The following is a 16,913-nucleotide window of genomic DNA, read 5'->3' on the forward strand; positions in this document are numbered from 1 at the left end:
GGCCTTTAGCTGGGCCGGCCCATTTAAACTTGATGGGCCGGTCCACGTGTCAACATATCATAGGCGCATCTCGCCCATTAGATGAGTGACACCTGTGCCAACGCGGACCTGACACGTGTCTCCTCCAACCAATGATGATTTTACACATGGAAAATCCCCATTGGTCGGGGCTGTTCCGTTACGGTGGATGCCACGTGTCGGTCACTCTTGACGAAAGCACTTCTGTGACGCGCGATTTATTTTCATGGAAGTGGACACTTCCGTGATGATAATTTTGGTAATGTCATGGAACACTTCTACGACAGCACAGGTATGACTATCTTGATTCTGTCATAAATTTGTCATGGATGTACATGCATGACAAAAAACGTGACCTACTGTGACAAACACGTATAATCACGAAAGTGTATTTTTTTGTAGTGTAGACATCAAGCTCTTTTCTGGCGCCGTTGCCGGGGAGGTGGGTGCTTGAAGGTATATCTTTAGATCTTGTAATCGAATCTTTTAGTTTCTTGTTTATCACTAGTTTAGTTTATAAAAGAAAACTACAAAAAATGGAATTGAGTTTTGCCTCATAAGCTTCATCTTTTTAATATCTTTCATGAGAATGATGGAAAGGAAAATTGTGCTCAAGTGCTAGAAGAAGAGGTCTATAAAATGTTTGGCACTAAATCTTTGAATGAGGATCATGATTGCAATGTTGTTAGTATGAACTCTTTGAATATCCATGGTACTAATGATGATTGCACTAGTCATGATTAAAATGTCTCTTATAAGCATGTCAATTTTTGTGGAGTGGATAGAGTTTGCAAGTACACTCCAAATAGGGAAGATGGATTTTGCAAGAGGCATAAGTATTTAGAAACTAAATGGTTGCAAGAAAGGCTAGATGCTTGTGCTGGTAATTTAAAATTTCTTTGCCATCCTTGTGAACTTTGCAATGAACGTGATCATTTAAATCCCTAATGCAAATTGTTTCATGATCGTATCGTGTCCAAAAATTGTGATGACTTCATTTCCCTTGCACATCATAATGAACATAGTTTGGTTTTGGGTTATGAAGAAATAAAACGTATAACTAAAGATATGCCAGAATTTGTCCTTGATAAAGTTCTTGATTTTGATCTAGAAGAAATTTTTATGTATTGTGCGGTGAATTGCATTGAAAATCCTTATATTGCCAATTACATAAAGAAAAGAAAGCAAATAGAAGATGAAGAGAATACTAATGAAAGGGAAGAGACTTCCCAATATCCTCCTATTATTTCTTATGATGAATCAGGTAACGAGGAGGAGCTTTCTATTCAACCAATCTCATTAATAAGGAGCTCAAAAAAGAGGGTTAAACCCACACATGACGTGAAGAAGAAAAGAAAAGACGGAGAAGCAAAGGTAGAAAGGTATCCCTCCCAAATGATGTTTCTCTTATTACTCATTGTGATGATGATAATTCCTATAATATTGGTGCTATCCATACTATTAATGATGAGAGTGATTATGCTTATTATAGGAAAAGGCCCAAGCTTGGGGATGCTATGTTTGAGAATATATTTGCTGCAATTAATGTTTGCCCTAACTTGGGGATGCTATGTTTAATGAAGATGATATTTTTAGCCTCCCAAGTTTTGATGTGCAAATTTATTATGATGATAGCATGCCTCCTATTTATGATGGTTATATTGATGAAAGTGGGTTTGGAAGAGTGTCAACTTTAGGAGGTAATGATCCCACTATTTTGGAGGGTGTTGAATCTTATAATATATATGAAAGTGGATTTGGAGAGGTCATGACTTTATTTAGTGATGAATTCACTATTTTAAAAGAGGTATCAATGGATTATGATGAGAACAAAGTTGCTACTTATGATGATTATTGTGATGAAACTTATGCTATAAAAAGTAGTGATGATTATATTTATAAAACTTGTCATGATTATGATTACCCTTTTTCTGAACATTACTCTTTTAATATGGAAACAATTTATAGTATTCGAGTCTCTTATGATACTCCCACTATTCCGAATGAGAAGAATTTTGCTTATGTGGGAGTAATAAAAATTCTATGCTTGTAGATCATGAAAAGAATGCTTTATGTTATGGTTATATTGTTGAATTCGTTCATGATGCTACTGAAAATTATTATGAGGGAGGAATATATGCTTGTAGGAGTTGTAATGATATCAAGTCTCTTGTCTATGTGCTTAAAGTTTTAAAGTTATGCTTGTTTTGCCTTCCTATGCTAGTTGATTATTGTTCCCATAAGTTGTTTTCTCAGAAAATCCCTATGCATAGGAAGTGGGTTATACTTAAATTTGTTAGTAATATTCTTCATGATGCTCTCTTTATGTTTCAATTCTTATCTTTTACGCGAGCATCATTGAAATTATCATGCCTAGCTAAAAGGCATTAAAGAAAAGCGCTTGTTGGGAGACAACCCAATATTTACCTTACTGTTTTCGTGTGTTAACATGATTATGCTACTGTAGTAATCATGTTTTATAGCTTTTGTTTCAATAAAGTTCCAAGTAAGACCATTAGGATAGCTTACGATGATAGTTGTGTTGATCCTGCTGAAAATCAGAAACTTTTGCACTCAGTAAATGAGTTTTGATAATTCACAGAAACGTGTGTTTGATCTGATTCTTTTTTATCTGGATTGGTACATAAATTTCTCAGGTTATACTAATTTGGTAGGATTTTTGGAGTTACAGAAGTATTCGAGAGTTACAGATTACTACAGATTGTTCTGTTTTTGACACATTCTGTTTTCTATGTGTTCTTTGCTTATTTTGATGAATCTATGAGTAGTATCGGAGGGTATGAACCATAGATAAGTTGGAATACAGTAGATATTACACCAATATGAATTTATAATGAGTTCAGAATAGTACCAAAGTGGTGATTTATTTTCTTATACTAACGGAGCTTATGAGTTTTTTGTTGAGTTTTGTGTTGTGAAGTTTTCAAGTTTTGGGTAAAGATTGGATGGACTATGGAATAAGGAGTGGCAAGATCCTAAGCTTGGGGGTGCCCAAGGCAATCCAAGGTATATTCAAGGACAACCAAGATAGCTCGGGAGTGATTCTTTATTGCACTTTGATGGATAATCATATGATCCAACTATGTTAGCATTGTTGAGAGGTTGCGCTAGCGAAAGTACGGACCCTAGGCCTCATTTTTAAGCATTGCAACACCTTTTTTGTGCCCGTTTACTATTTTCTACCTTGCTGTTTTCATTTATTCTGATTATAAAAATATATTTCTACCATCCATATTACACTTTTAACACCATCTCTTCGCCGAACTAGTGCACCTATACAATTTGCCATTGTATTGGGTATGTTGGGGACACAAGAGACTTTTTGTTATTTCGTTGCAGGGTTGCTTGAGAGATGCCATCTTCGTCCTACACCTCCCACATATTGATAAACCTTAGGTCATCCACTTGAGGGAAATTGCTACTGTCCTACAAAACTCTGCGCTTGGAGGCCCAACACGAGTCTACAAGAATAAAGTTGCGTAGTAGACATCAAGCTCTTTTTTGGCGCCATTGCCGGGGAGGTGAGTGCTTGAAGGTATATCTTTAGATATTGCATTTGAATATTTTAGTTTCTTGTTTTATCACTAGTTTGGTTTACAAAATAAAACTACAAAAAATGGAATTAAGGATGCATCATATTATTGATCATCTTTATAATATCTTTGTTGAAAATCATGGATCGAAAAGTTGTGCTCAATTGTTAGAAGAAGAATGCTATAAAATGTTTGGCATAGAATCTTTGAATGATAATCATGATTGCAATGTTGTTGGCATGAACTCTTTGAATATCCATGATGTTAATGATATGCAAAGCCACAAGCTTGGGGATGCTATGTTTGATGAAGATGATTGATACGTCTCCAACATATCTATAACTTTTTTTTGTCCCATGCTATTATATTATCTATTTTGGATGTTTAATGGGCTTTGTTATACACTTTTATATTATTTTTTGGACTAACCTATTAACCGGAGGCCCAGCCCAAATTGTTGTTTTCTTGCCTATTTCAGTTTTTCGGAGAAAAGGAATCTCAAACGGAGTCCAAACGGAATGAAACCTTTGAGAGAGTTAATTTTGGAACGAACGCAATCCAGGAGACTTGGACTAGATGTCAGGGAAGCTTCCAGGAAGCCACGAGGGTCCAGGGCGCTCCCCCCACCCTCGTGGGCCCCTCGTGGGCCCCTCGTGGCTCCTCTGACCGACTTCTTTCGCCTATATATATCCATATACCCCGAAAACATCCAGGAGCACAATAGATTGGAAGTTCCGCCACCGCAAGCCTCTGTAGCCACCAAAAACCAATCGGGGCCCTGTTCCGGCACCCTGTCGGAGGGGGGATCCCTCACTGGTGGCCATCTTCATCATCCCGGTGCTCTCCATGACGAGGAGGGAGTAGTTCACCCTCGGGGTTGAGGGTATGTACCAGTAGCTATGTGTTTGATCTCTCTCTCTCTCTCGTGTTCTTGATTTGGCACGATCTTGATGTACCGTGAGCTTTGCTATTATAGTTGGATCTTATGATGTTTCTCCCCCTCTACTCTCTTGTAATGGATTGAGTTTTCCCTTTAAAATTATCTGATCGGATTGGGTCTTTAAGGATTTGAGAAAACTTGATGTATGTCTTGCATGTGCTTATCTGTGGTGACAATGGCATATTCACGTGATCTACTTGATGTACATTTTGGTGATCAACTTGCGGGTTCAGTGACCTTGTGAACTTATGCATAGGGGTTGGCACACGTTTTCATCTTGACTCTCCGGTAGAAACTTTGGGCACTCTTTGAAGTTCTATGTGTTGGATGAATAGATGAATCTGAGATTGTATGATTTATATTGTATAATCATACCCACGGATACTTGAGGTGACATTGGAGTATCTAGGTGACATTAGAGTTTTCGTTGATTTGTGTCTTAAGGTGTTATTCTAGTACGAACTCTAGGATAGATCGAACGGAAAGAATAGCTTCATGTTATTTTACTACGGACTCTTGAATAGATTGATCAGAAAGGATAACTATGAGGTGGTTTCGTACCCTACAATAATCTCTTCGTTTGTTCTCCGCTATTAGTGACTTTGGAGTGACTCTTTGTTGCATGTTGAGGGATAGTTATATGATCCAGTTATGTTATTATTGTTTAGAGAACTTGCACTAGTGAAAGTATGAACCCTAGGCCTTATTCCGAAGCATTGCAATACCGTTTTCGCTCACTTTTATCATTAGTTACCTTGTTGTTTCTATAATTTCATATTACAAAAACCTATATCTACCATCCTTGTTGCACTTCTATCACCATCTCTTCACCGAACTAGTGCACCTATACAATTTACCATTGTATTGGGTGTGTTGGGGACACAAGAGACTCTTTGTTATTTGGTTGCAGGGTTGTTTGAGAGAGACCATCTTCATCCTACCCCTCCCACGGATTGATAAACCTTAGGTCATCCACTTGGAGGAATATTGCTACTGTCCTACAAACCTCTGCACTTGGAGGCCCAACAACGTCTACAAGAAGAAGGTTGCGTAGTAGACATCAAGCTCTTTTCTGGCGCCGTTGCCGGGGAGGTGAGTGCTTGAAGGTATATCTTTAGATCTTGCAATCGAATCTTTTAGTTTCTTGTTTTATCACTAGATTAGTTTATAAAAGAAAACTACAAAAAAGGGAATTGAGTTTTCCTCATATGCTTCATCTTTTTAATATCTTTCATGAGAATGATGGGAAGGAAAATTGTGCTCAAGTGCTAGAAGAAGAAGTCTATAAAATGTTTGGCACTAAATCTTGGAATGAGGAGCATGATTGCAATGTTGTTAGTATGAACTCTTTGAATATCCATGGTACTAATGATGATTGCACTAGTCATGATGAAAACGTCTCTTATAAGCATGTCAATTTTTGTGGAGTGCATAGAGTTTGCAAGTACACACCAAATAGGGAAGATAGATTTTGCAAGAGGCATAAGTATTTAGAAACTAAATGGTTGCAAGACAGGCTAGATGCTTGTGCTAAAAATTTAAAATTTTTGTGCCATCCTTGTGAACTTTGCAATGAACATGATCATTTAAATCCCCAATGCAAATTGTCTCATGATCGAATCGTGTCCAAAAATTGTGATGACTTGATTTCCCTTGCACAACATAATGAACTTAGTTTGCTTTTGGGTTATGAAGAAATAAAACGTATAACTAAAGATATGCCAGAATTTGTCCTTGATAAAGTTTTTGATTTTGATCTAGAAGAAATTTTTATGTATTGTGTGGTGAATTGCATTGAAAATCCTTATATTGCCAATTACATAAAGAAAAGAAAGCAAATAGAAGATGAAGAGAATACTAATGAAAGGGAAGATACTTCCCAATATCCTCCTATTATTTCTTATGATGAATCAGGTAATGAGAAGGAGCTTTCTATTCAACCAATCTCATTAATAAGGAGCTCAAAAAGAGGGTAAAACCCACACATGATGTGAAAAAGAAAAGAAAAGACGGAGAAGCAAAGGTAGAAAGGTATCCCTCCCAAATGATGTTGCTCCTATTACTCATTGTGATGATGATAATTGCTATAATATTGGTGCTATCCATACTATTAATGATGAGAGTGATTATGCTTATGATAGGAAAAGGCCCAAGCTTGGGGATGCTATGTTTGATGAGAATGACATGTTTGAGAATATATTTGCTGCAATTAATGTCTGTCCCAAGCTTGGGGATGCTATGTTTAATGAAGATGATATTTTTAGCCTCCCAAGTTTTGATGTGCAAATTTATTATGATGATAGCATGCCTCCTATTTATGATGGTTATATTGATGAAAGTGGGTTTGGAAGAGTGTCAACTTTAGGAAGTAATGATCCCACTATTTTGGAGGGTGTTGAATCTTATAATATATATGAAAGTGGATTTGGAGAGGTCATGACTTTATTTAGTGATGAATCCACTATTTTGGAATAGGTTTCAATTGATTATGATGAGAACAAAATTGCTACTTATGATGATTATTGTGATGAAATTTATGCTATAAAAAGTAGTGATGGTAATATTTATAAAACTTGTCATGATTATCATTACCCTTTTTCTGAACATTACTCTTTTAATATGGAAACAATTTATAGTATTCGAGTCTCTTATGATACTCCCACTATTCCGAATGAGAAGAATTTTGCTTATGTGGAGAGTAATAAAAACTATATGCTTGTAGATCATGAAAAGAATGCTTTATGTGATGGTTATATTGTTGAATTAATTCATGATGCTACTGAAAATTATTATGAGGGAGGAATATATGCTTGTAGGAGTTGCAATGATATCAAGTCTCCTGTCTATGTGCTTAAAGTTTTAAAGTTATGCTTGTTTTGCCTTCCTATGCTAGTTGATTATTGTTCCCATAAGTTGTTTGCTCAGAAAATCTCTATGCATAGGAAGTGGGTTAGACTTAAATGTGTTAGTAATATTCTTCATGATGCTCCCTTCATGTTTCAATTCTTATCTTTTATGCGAGCATCATTGAAATCATCGTGCCTAGCTAAAAGGCATTAAAGAAAAGCGCTTGTTGGGAGACAACCCAATATTTACCTTTACTGTTTTTGTGTGTTCACATGATTATGCTATTGTAGTAATCATTTTTTATAGCTTTTGTTTCAGTAAAGTGCCAAGTAAAACCTTTAGGATAGCTTACGGTGATAGTTGTGTTGATCATGCTGAAAATCAGAAACTTTTGCTCTCCGTAAATTAGTTTTGGTAATTCACAGAAACGTGCGTTTGATCTGATTATTTTTTATATGGATTGGTACATAAATGGCTCAGGTATTCCTAATTAGGTAGGTATTTTGGAGTTACGGAAGTATTCTAGAGTTACACATTACTACAGACTGTTCTGTTTTTGACAGATTTTGTTTTCTATGTGTTGTTTGCCTATTTTAATGAATCTATGAGTAGTATCGGAGGGTATGAACCATAGAGAAGTTGGAATACGGTAGATCTTACTTCAATATGAATTTAGAATGAGTTCATAACAGTACCAAAGTGGTGATTTCTTTTCTTATACTAACGGAGCTTTCGACTTTTTGGTTGAGTTTTGTGTTGTGAAGTTTTCAAGTTTTGGGTAAAGATTTGATTGACTATGGAATAAGGAGTGGCAAGAGCCTAAGCTTGGGGATGCCCAAGGCACCCCAAGGTAATATTCAAGGACAAACAAGATCCTAAGCTTGGGGATGCCCCGGAAGGCATCCCCTCTTTCGTCTTCGTTCATCGGTAACTTTACTTGGAGCTATATTTTTATTCACCACATGATATGTGTTTTGCTTGGAGCGTCATTTTATTTTCTTTTGTTTTGCTTGCTGTTTGAATAAAATACCAAGATCTTAAATTCTTAAATGTTAGAGAGTCTTCACATAGTTGCATAATTAGTTGACTACTCATTGATCTTCACTTATACCTTTTGGAGTAGTTTGTCATTTGCTCTAGTGCTTCACTTATATCTTTTTAGAGCACGGCGGTGGTTTTATTTTGTAGAAATTATTAATCTCTCATGCTTCACTTATATTATTTTGAGATTCTTTAGCACAGCATGGTATTTTCTTTGGTTATAAAATTAGTCTTAATATGATAGGCATTCAAGATGGGTATAATAAAAACTTTCATATAAAGTGCATTGAATACTGTGAGAAGTTTGATTCCTTATGATTGTTTTGAGATATGAAGATGGTGATATTAGAGTCATGCTAGTGGAGTAGTTGTGAATTTGAGGAATACTTGTGTTAAAGTTTGTGATTCCCGTAGCATGCACGTATGGTGAACCGTTATGTGATGAAGTCGGAGCATGATTTATTTTTTGATTGTCTTCCTTATGAGTGGCGGTCGGGGATGAGCGATGGTCTTTTCCTACCAATCTATCCCCCTAGGAGCATGCACGTAGTACTTCGTTTCGATGACTACTAGATTTTTGCAATAAGTATATGAGTTCTTTATGACTAATGTTGAGTCTATGGATTATACGCACTCTCACCCTTCCACCAATTCTAGCCTCTCTTGTGTCGCGCAACTTTCGCTGGTACCATACACCCACCATATACCTTCCTCAAGACATCCACCATACCTACCTATTATGGCATTTCCATAGCCATTCTGAGATGTATTGCCATGCAACTTTCCACCGTTTCGTTTATTATGACATGCTCCATCATTGTCATATTGCTTTTGAATGACCATGTAGTTGACATCGTATTTGTGGCAAAGCCACCTTTATAATTTTAATACATGTCACTCTTGATTCATTGCATATCCCGGTACATCACCGGAGGCATCCACATAGAGTCATATTTTGTTCTAAGTATTGAGTTGTAATATCGAGTTGTAAGTAAATATAAGTGTGATGATCTTCATTATTAGAGCATTGTCCCATGTGAGGAAAGGATGATGGAGACTATGATTCCCCCACAAGTCGGGATGAGACTCCGGACTTTATGAAAAATAAAAGAGGCCAAACAAGCCCCAAAAAAAGAGGCCAAACAAGCCCACCAAAATAATAAAAAAATGAGACAAAAAGAGAGAAGGGACAATGTTACTATCCTTTTCCACACTTGTGCTTCAAAGTAGCACCATGATCTTAATGATAGAGAGTCTCCTATGTTGTCACTTTCATATACTAGTGGGAATTTCACATTATAGAACTTGGCTTGTATATTCCAATGATGGGCTTCCTCAAAATGCCCTAGGTCTTCGTGATGAAGCAAGTTGGATGCACACCCACTTAGTTCCTTTTGTTGAGCTTTCATACACGTATAGCTCTAGTGCATCCGTTGCATGGCAATCCCTACTCACTCACATTGATATCTATTGATGGGCATCTCCATAGCCCGCTGATATGCCTAGTTGATGTGAGACTATCTTCTCCTCTTTGTCTTCTCCACAACCACCATTCTATTCCACATATAGTGCTATGTCCATGGCCCACGCTCATGTATTGCGTGAAAATTGAAAAAGTTTGAGAACATCCAAAGTATGAAACAATTGCTTGGCTTGTCATCGGGGTTGTGCATGATTTAAATATTTTGTGTGATGAAGATAGAGCATAGCCAGACTATATGATTTTGTAGGGATAGCTTGCTTTGGCCATGTTATTTTGAGAAGACATGATTGCTTTGTTAGTATGCTTGAAGTATTATTGTTTCATGTCAATATTAAACTTTTGTTTTGAATCTTATGGATCTGAATATTCTTGCCACAATAAAGAATATTACATTGATGAATATGTTAGGTAGCATTCCACATCAAAAATTGTTTTTATCATTTACCTACTCGAGGACGAGCAGGAATTAAGCTTGGGGATGCTTGATACGTCTCCAACGTATCTATAATTTTTGATTGTTCCATGATATTATATTATTTGTTTTGAATGTTCAATGGGCTTTGTTATACACTTATATATTATTTTTGGGACTAACCTATTAACTGGAGGCCCAGCCCAAATTGCTGTTTTCTTGCCTATTTTAGTGTTTCGGAGAAAAGGAATATCAAACGGAGTCCAAACGAAATGAAACCTTCGAGAGAGTTATTTTTGAAACAAACACAATCCAGGAGACTTGGACTAGACGTCAGGGAAGCTTCGAGGAAGCCACGAGGGTCCAGGGCACGCCCCCCACCCTCGTGGGCCCCTCGTGGCTCCCATGACCGACTTCTTTCACCTATATATATCCATATACCCCGAAAACATCTAGGAGCACAATAGATCGGGAGTTCTGCCGCCGCAAGCCTCTGTAGCCACCAAAAACCAATCGGGACCCTGTTCCAGCACCCTGCTGGAAGGGGGATCCCTCACCTGTGGCCATCTTCATCATCCCGACGGTCTCCATGACGAGGAGGGAGTAGTTCACCCTCGGGGCTGAGGGTATGTACCAGTAGCTATGTGTTTGATCTCTCTCTCTCATGTTCTTGATTTGGCATCATCTTGATGTACCGCGAGCTTTGCTATTATAGTTGGATCTTATGATGTTTCTCCCCCTCTACTCTCTTGTAATGGATTGAGTTTTCCCTTTGAAGTTATCTGATCGGATTGAGTCTTTAAGAATTTGAGAATAATTGATGTATGTCTTGGATGTGCTTATCTGTGGTGACAATGGGATATTCACGTGATCTACTTGATGTACATTTTGGTGATCAACTTGCGGGTTCAGTGACCTTGTGAACTTATGCATAGGGGTTGGCATACGTTTTCGTCTTGACTCTCTGGTAGAAACTTTGGGGCACTCTTGGAAGTTCTATGTGTTGGTTGAATAGATGAATCTGAGATTGTGTGATGCATATCATATAATCATACCCACGGATACTTGAGGTGACATTGGAGTATCTAGGTGACATTAGGGTTTTGGCTGATTTGTGTCTTAAGGTGTTATTCTAGTATGAACTCTAGGATAGATCAAATGAAAATAACAGCTTCATGTTATTTTACTACGGACTCTTGAATAGATCGATCAGAAAGGATAACTTTGAGGTGGTTTCGTACCCTACAATATTCTCTTCATTTGTTCTCCGCTATTAGTGACTTTGGAGTGACTCTTTGTTGCATGTTGAGTGATAATTATATGATCCAGTTATGTTATTATTGTTGAGAGAACTTGCACTAGTGAAAGTATGAACCCTAGGCCTTGTTTCGAAGCATTGCAATATCGTTTTCGCTCACTTTTATCATTAGTTACCTTGCTGTTTTTATAATTTCATATTACAAAAACCTATATCTACCATCCATATTGCACTTGTATCACCATCTCTTCGCCGAACTAGTGCACCTATACAATTTACCATTGTATTGGGTGAGTTGGGGACACAAGAGACTTTTTGTTATTTGGTTGCAGGGTTGTTTGAGAGAGACCATCTTCATCCTATGTCTCCCACGGATTGATAAACCTTAGGTCATCCACTTGAGGAAAATTTGTTGTCGTCCTACAAACCTCTGGAGTTGGAGGCCCAACAACGTCTACAACAAGAAGGTTGTGTAGTAGACATCAATGATGTTTTTAGTCCCCCAAGATTTGATGTGCAAATTTGTTATAATGATTGCATGCCTCCTATTTATGATGATTATAATGATGAAAGTGGATTCGGAGAGGTCACGACTTTATTTAATGATGAATCCACCATTTTGGATGAGGCTTCAATAGACTATGAGAACAAGGCCGCTATCTATGATGATTATGGTGATGACATGTATGCTATATTGAATAATTATACCCATGAAACTTGTCATCATGATATTAATTTTCACTCTCATGATAGTTATTTTGTTGAGTTTGCTCCCACAACTATTGATGAGAAGAAATTTGCTTATCTGGAGAGTAATAAGTTTTCTATGCTTTTGTGTCATGAAAGGAATGCTTTATGTGATGGTTATATTGTTGAATTGCTTCATGATGCTACTGAAAATTATTATGAGAGAGGAACATATGCATTTACATATTGCAATAATATCAAGTTTCCTCTCTATGTGTTGAAAGTTTTGAAGTTGTACTTGTTTTGCCTTCCTATGCTAGTTGATTCTTGATCCCATGAATTATTTTCTCACAAAATCCCTATGTATATGAAGTGGGTTAGACTTAAATGTGGTAGTCATATGCTTCATGATGCTCTTGTTATGTTTCAATCTTTATCTTTTATGCGAGCATCATTGAACTCATCATGCCTAGCTAAAAGGCCTTAAAAAAGCGCTTGTTGGGAGGCAACCAAACACTTTTACCTACTGTTTTTGTGTGTTCACATGATTAGGCTACTGTGGTAATCATGTTTTATTGCTTTTGTTTCAATAAAGTGCCAAGTAAAGCCTTTTGGGATCATGTTGGGTGATAGTTGATTTGATCTTGCTGAAAAACAGAAACTTTTGTGCTCGCGAAAATAGCTCTCATTTTTAACAGAAGAGTGCTTTTGAGTTGATTCTTTTTGAAGAAGATTAATATACAAATTTCTCACGTGGTACATTTTTTCATAATATTGGGAGTAGCAGAAGTATGGTTTGAGTATATATTACTATAGATTGTTCTGTTTTTGACAGATTCTATTTTCAATGCATAGTTTGCCTGTTTCCTAGTTTCTATGGCTTATATTGCTCAATATAAATTGTAGAAATGAATGCTACAGTAGGCATTGTGTGGAAACAATTATTAATCTTGTCTTTGAAAGTACAAAAGTGAAATGGTTTTCTCTTTATCATACTAACCTATCTCACAAAGTTCCATTAAGTTTTCTGTGATTGAAGTTTTCAAGTTTTGGGTGAGATATCGATAGGAGGAGAATAAGGAGTGACAAGACCCTAAGCTTGGGGATGCCCAAGGCACCCCCAAGGTAATATTCAACGAATATCCAAGCAACTAAGCTTGGGGATGCCCCGGATGACATCCCCTCTTTCGTCTCCAATATTATCAGTAACCTCACTTGGAGCTATGTTTTCATTCGTCACATCATATGTGTTTTGCTTGGAGCGTCAATTTATTTTGCTAGGATTTGCTTGATGTTATTTATAATAATGTTTTGCATATTTTATTTCAATAAAAGTGGCAATGATAGCCTTTGCCATGCTTATTTTGCAATTATACTTGTTGATGTTTGAAAACAGAAAGTTTATCGTTGTTGCAAACATTACCTAGAAAAGTCAGAATATGATAAATTTTTGAAACTTTTTGAAAAATAAGCTCTGATAAATTTTCTACAGTGTAGTATTTTTCTCATATTTTCTGGAGTTAGGTAAGTATGATGAATCTTGCATTCTTTACAGACTGTACTGTTTTGGCAGATTGCTGTTATGTTTGCATTGTTTGCATATGTTTGCTTGTTTTATGATTCTATTCGAGGATAGGAGTATTAAATATGCAGAGGCATTTAGTATGCAATGTTGAATGATAATTTTAGTTATTTGCTACAGTAGAGAATGATAAGGCTTTGCATTGATTTATACTAACTTATCTCACGAGTTCTTGTTGAGTTTTGTGTGGATGAAGTTTTTGAGATTTCGGGAAACCGTGATATAAGAGGAATTAAGGAGACACAAAAGCTCAAGCTTAGGGATGCTCAAGGCATCCCAATCTAATATTTCAATACGCCTCAAGCATCTAAGCTTGGGGATACCCCGGTAGGCATCCCACCTTTCTTCTTCAACAATTATCGGTTAGTATCGGTTGAGCCTAAGTTTTTGCTTCTTCACATGAGTTGTGCTACTCTTGAAATGTCATTTTATTTTCATTTTGTTTGCTGTTTTAATAAAATACTTAGACCTGAAAGTTTTTCAATAAAATAGAGTCCTCAAATAGGAGGCTAGGTAAGCGGCATTCACATCTCGTCAATGAAGCTCTTCTCTATGGAATTGCTCTAGTGCTTCACTTATATCCTATGAGTAAATTGTTGAATAAATTGAATGTTATGAAGTTGAAATCATATCATGCCTAGTGGCAGCTTCACATTGGGTTTAGGAAGTGAAAGCTTTTGAAGCTTGACAATCACAGTATTGGTCATGCAAGCAATTCACGAATAATTAGTGTAAGGAAGAGAACTTTCACATGCAAATATACTATCTTGGAAATCTTTTGTGATTGTGAGCCCCCGTCAAAATATTATATGCCAAAATTGTTGACGTTGGACAAGGAAGAAAACGTAATGATTTATGTTTTTTCATATTCACATAGAAGTTATATTGTCATAGATCCTTCAACATGTGGTGCTTTCCCCCTATCTTTGCTAGCCAAAAATTCCGCACCAAGTAGAGATACTACTTGTGCATCCAAAAACCCTTAAACCCAAATCTTGTTTTGAGAGTCCACCATACCTACCTAAGGATTGAGCAAGATCCTTCAAGTAAGTTGTCATCATTGCAATAAGGCAATAAAAATTGCTTCTAAAAGTGTTAGATCATTTAGTATAAGAGAAAATTGAGCGTTGTACGAACTTGTGATGGCAAAGAATAAAAGCGACAGACTGCATGATAAAGGTTGCTATCATAAGGGGAAATATAACGTGATGTTCTTTTACACTAAGGGGTTGAGCATACAAACAAATAAGCGCATGGCAACCTCTGCTTCCCTCTGCAAAGGGCCTATTCTTTACTTTTATGTATTTGCTTTTATGCAAAGAGTCAAAGTTTTTCTCTCTATTCCTTTTTATTTTTCTCCTTTGGCAAGGATCATGTGGTGAGGAAAGATCTAGACACATATGTCTAGTTGAATATGGGTAGCATGAGTTATTATTGTTGACATCACCCAAAGGTGAATACTTTGGGAGGCGAAATTATAAGCCCCTATCTTTCTATGTGTCCGGTTGAAACGTTTTGCTCATGTGTATGCGGTGAGTGTTAGCAATCATAGAAGACTATAAGATGGTTGAGTATGTGGAGCTCTTACTTAGACTCTGTTGAATAAGTTGAATTGCAATTGCTTGGTGACTCAGAACATAGGTTGTTGAGTTTCAAGAGAGTTCATTGTTTGAACCTTAACATGTGAATTGGTTGCTACTATAACATGAGAAGTTTTATAAGAAAGAATTGTTGTTATGATGCTAGAAAAGTGATTGAAATTATCATTGATCAAACTTATGCACTTTTCTAGCATTCACACTTCATAAATTATTTCTTTAATCATTTACCTACTCGAGGACGTCTCCAATGTATCTATAATTTATGAAGTATTCATGTTGTTATTTTACCATTCTTGGGTGTTTTACAATCATATTATAGCAACTTTATATCATTTTTGGGACTAACCTATTGACCCAGTGCCCAGTGCCAGTGTTGTTTTTTGCTTGTTTTTTACATCGCGGGAAATCAATATCAAACGGAGTCCAAACTCAACGAAACTTTACGGAGATTTTTTCTTGACCAGAAGGAACCCAATGGGCCTGAGCTGCATCTGGGGGTGCCCCGAGGGGGGCACAGCCCACCAGGGCGTGCCAGGGCCCTCTGGCGCACCCAGGTGGGTTATGCCCACCTCGGTGGCCTCCCACACCCCCTCTTTGCACTATAAATTCCCAAATATTCCGAAACCCTTCGGGGATAACCTAAATCAAAAGTTCCACCACCGCAAGGTCCCTGTATCCGTGAAAACCAATCTAGACCCCGTTCCAGCACCCTGCCGGAGGGAGGAATCATCTCCGGTGGCCATCTTCATCATCCCGGTGGCCACCACGATGAGGAGGGAGTAGTCCACCCTCGGGGCTGAGGGTTTGTGCTAGTAGTTATGTGTTTGATCTCTCTCTCATGATCTATATCATGGGATTTGTTAATATAGTCGGATCATATGATGTTTCTCCCCTCTATACTCTTGTTATGATGAATTGAATCTTTACCCTTCAAAGTTTTGTCTTGTCGGATTGAATATTCCGAGATGAGAACACATGATATATGTCTTGCAATATGAATACTTGACGTGACAATGAGGTATCTTATTGATTCACTTGATATATGTTATGGCATTCAACTCGCGGATTCCCGCAGTGATATTGGGGTAATCTATGCATAGGAGTTGATGCACGTTTTTCTCCAACGGAAACTTTGGGGTCTCTTTATAGTTCTTTGTGTGGATTGAGTATTATGATTCTAGTACGAACTCTAGGATAGATCGAATGGGAAAAATAGCTTTGTGTTATTTTAGTACGAACTCTTGAATAGATCGAACGAAAAGAATAGCTTTGAGGTGGTTTCGTGACCTACAAACAATTCCTATCTTTTGTTCTCTGCTAATAGGAACTCGGGAGTGATTCTTTATTGCTCTTTGAGGGATAATCATATGATCCAACTATGTTAGCATTGTTGAGAGGTTGCACTAGCGAAAGTACCAACCCTAGGCCTCATTTTTAAGCATTGCAAGACCGTTTTTGTGCCCGTTTACTATTTGCTACCTTGCTGTTTT

This window comes from Triticum dicoccoides, chromosome 4B (assembly GCF_002162155.2).
Source record: "Triticum dicoccoides isolate Atlit2015 ecotype Zavitan chromosome 4B, WEW_v2.0, whole genome shotgun sequence".
Lineage (NCBI taxonomy): Eukaryota > Viridiplantae > Streptophyta > Magnoliopsida > Poales > Poaceae > Triticum > Triticum dicoccoides.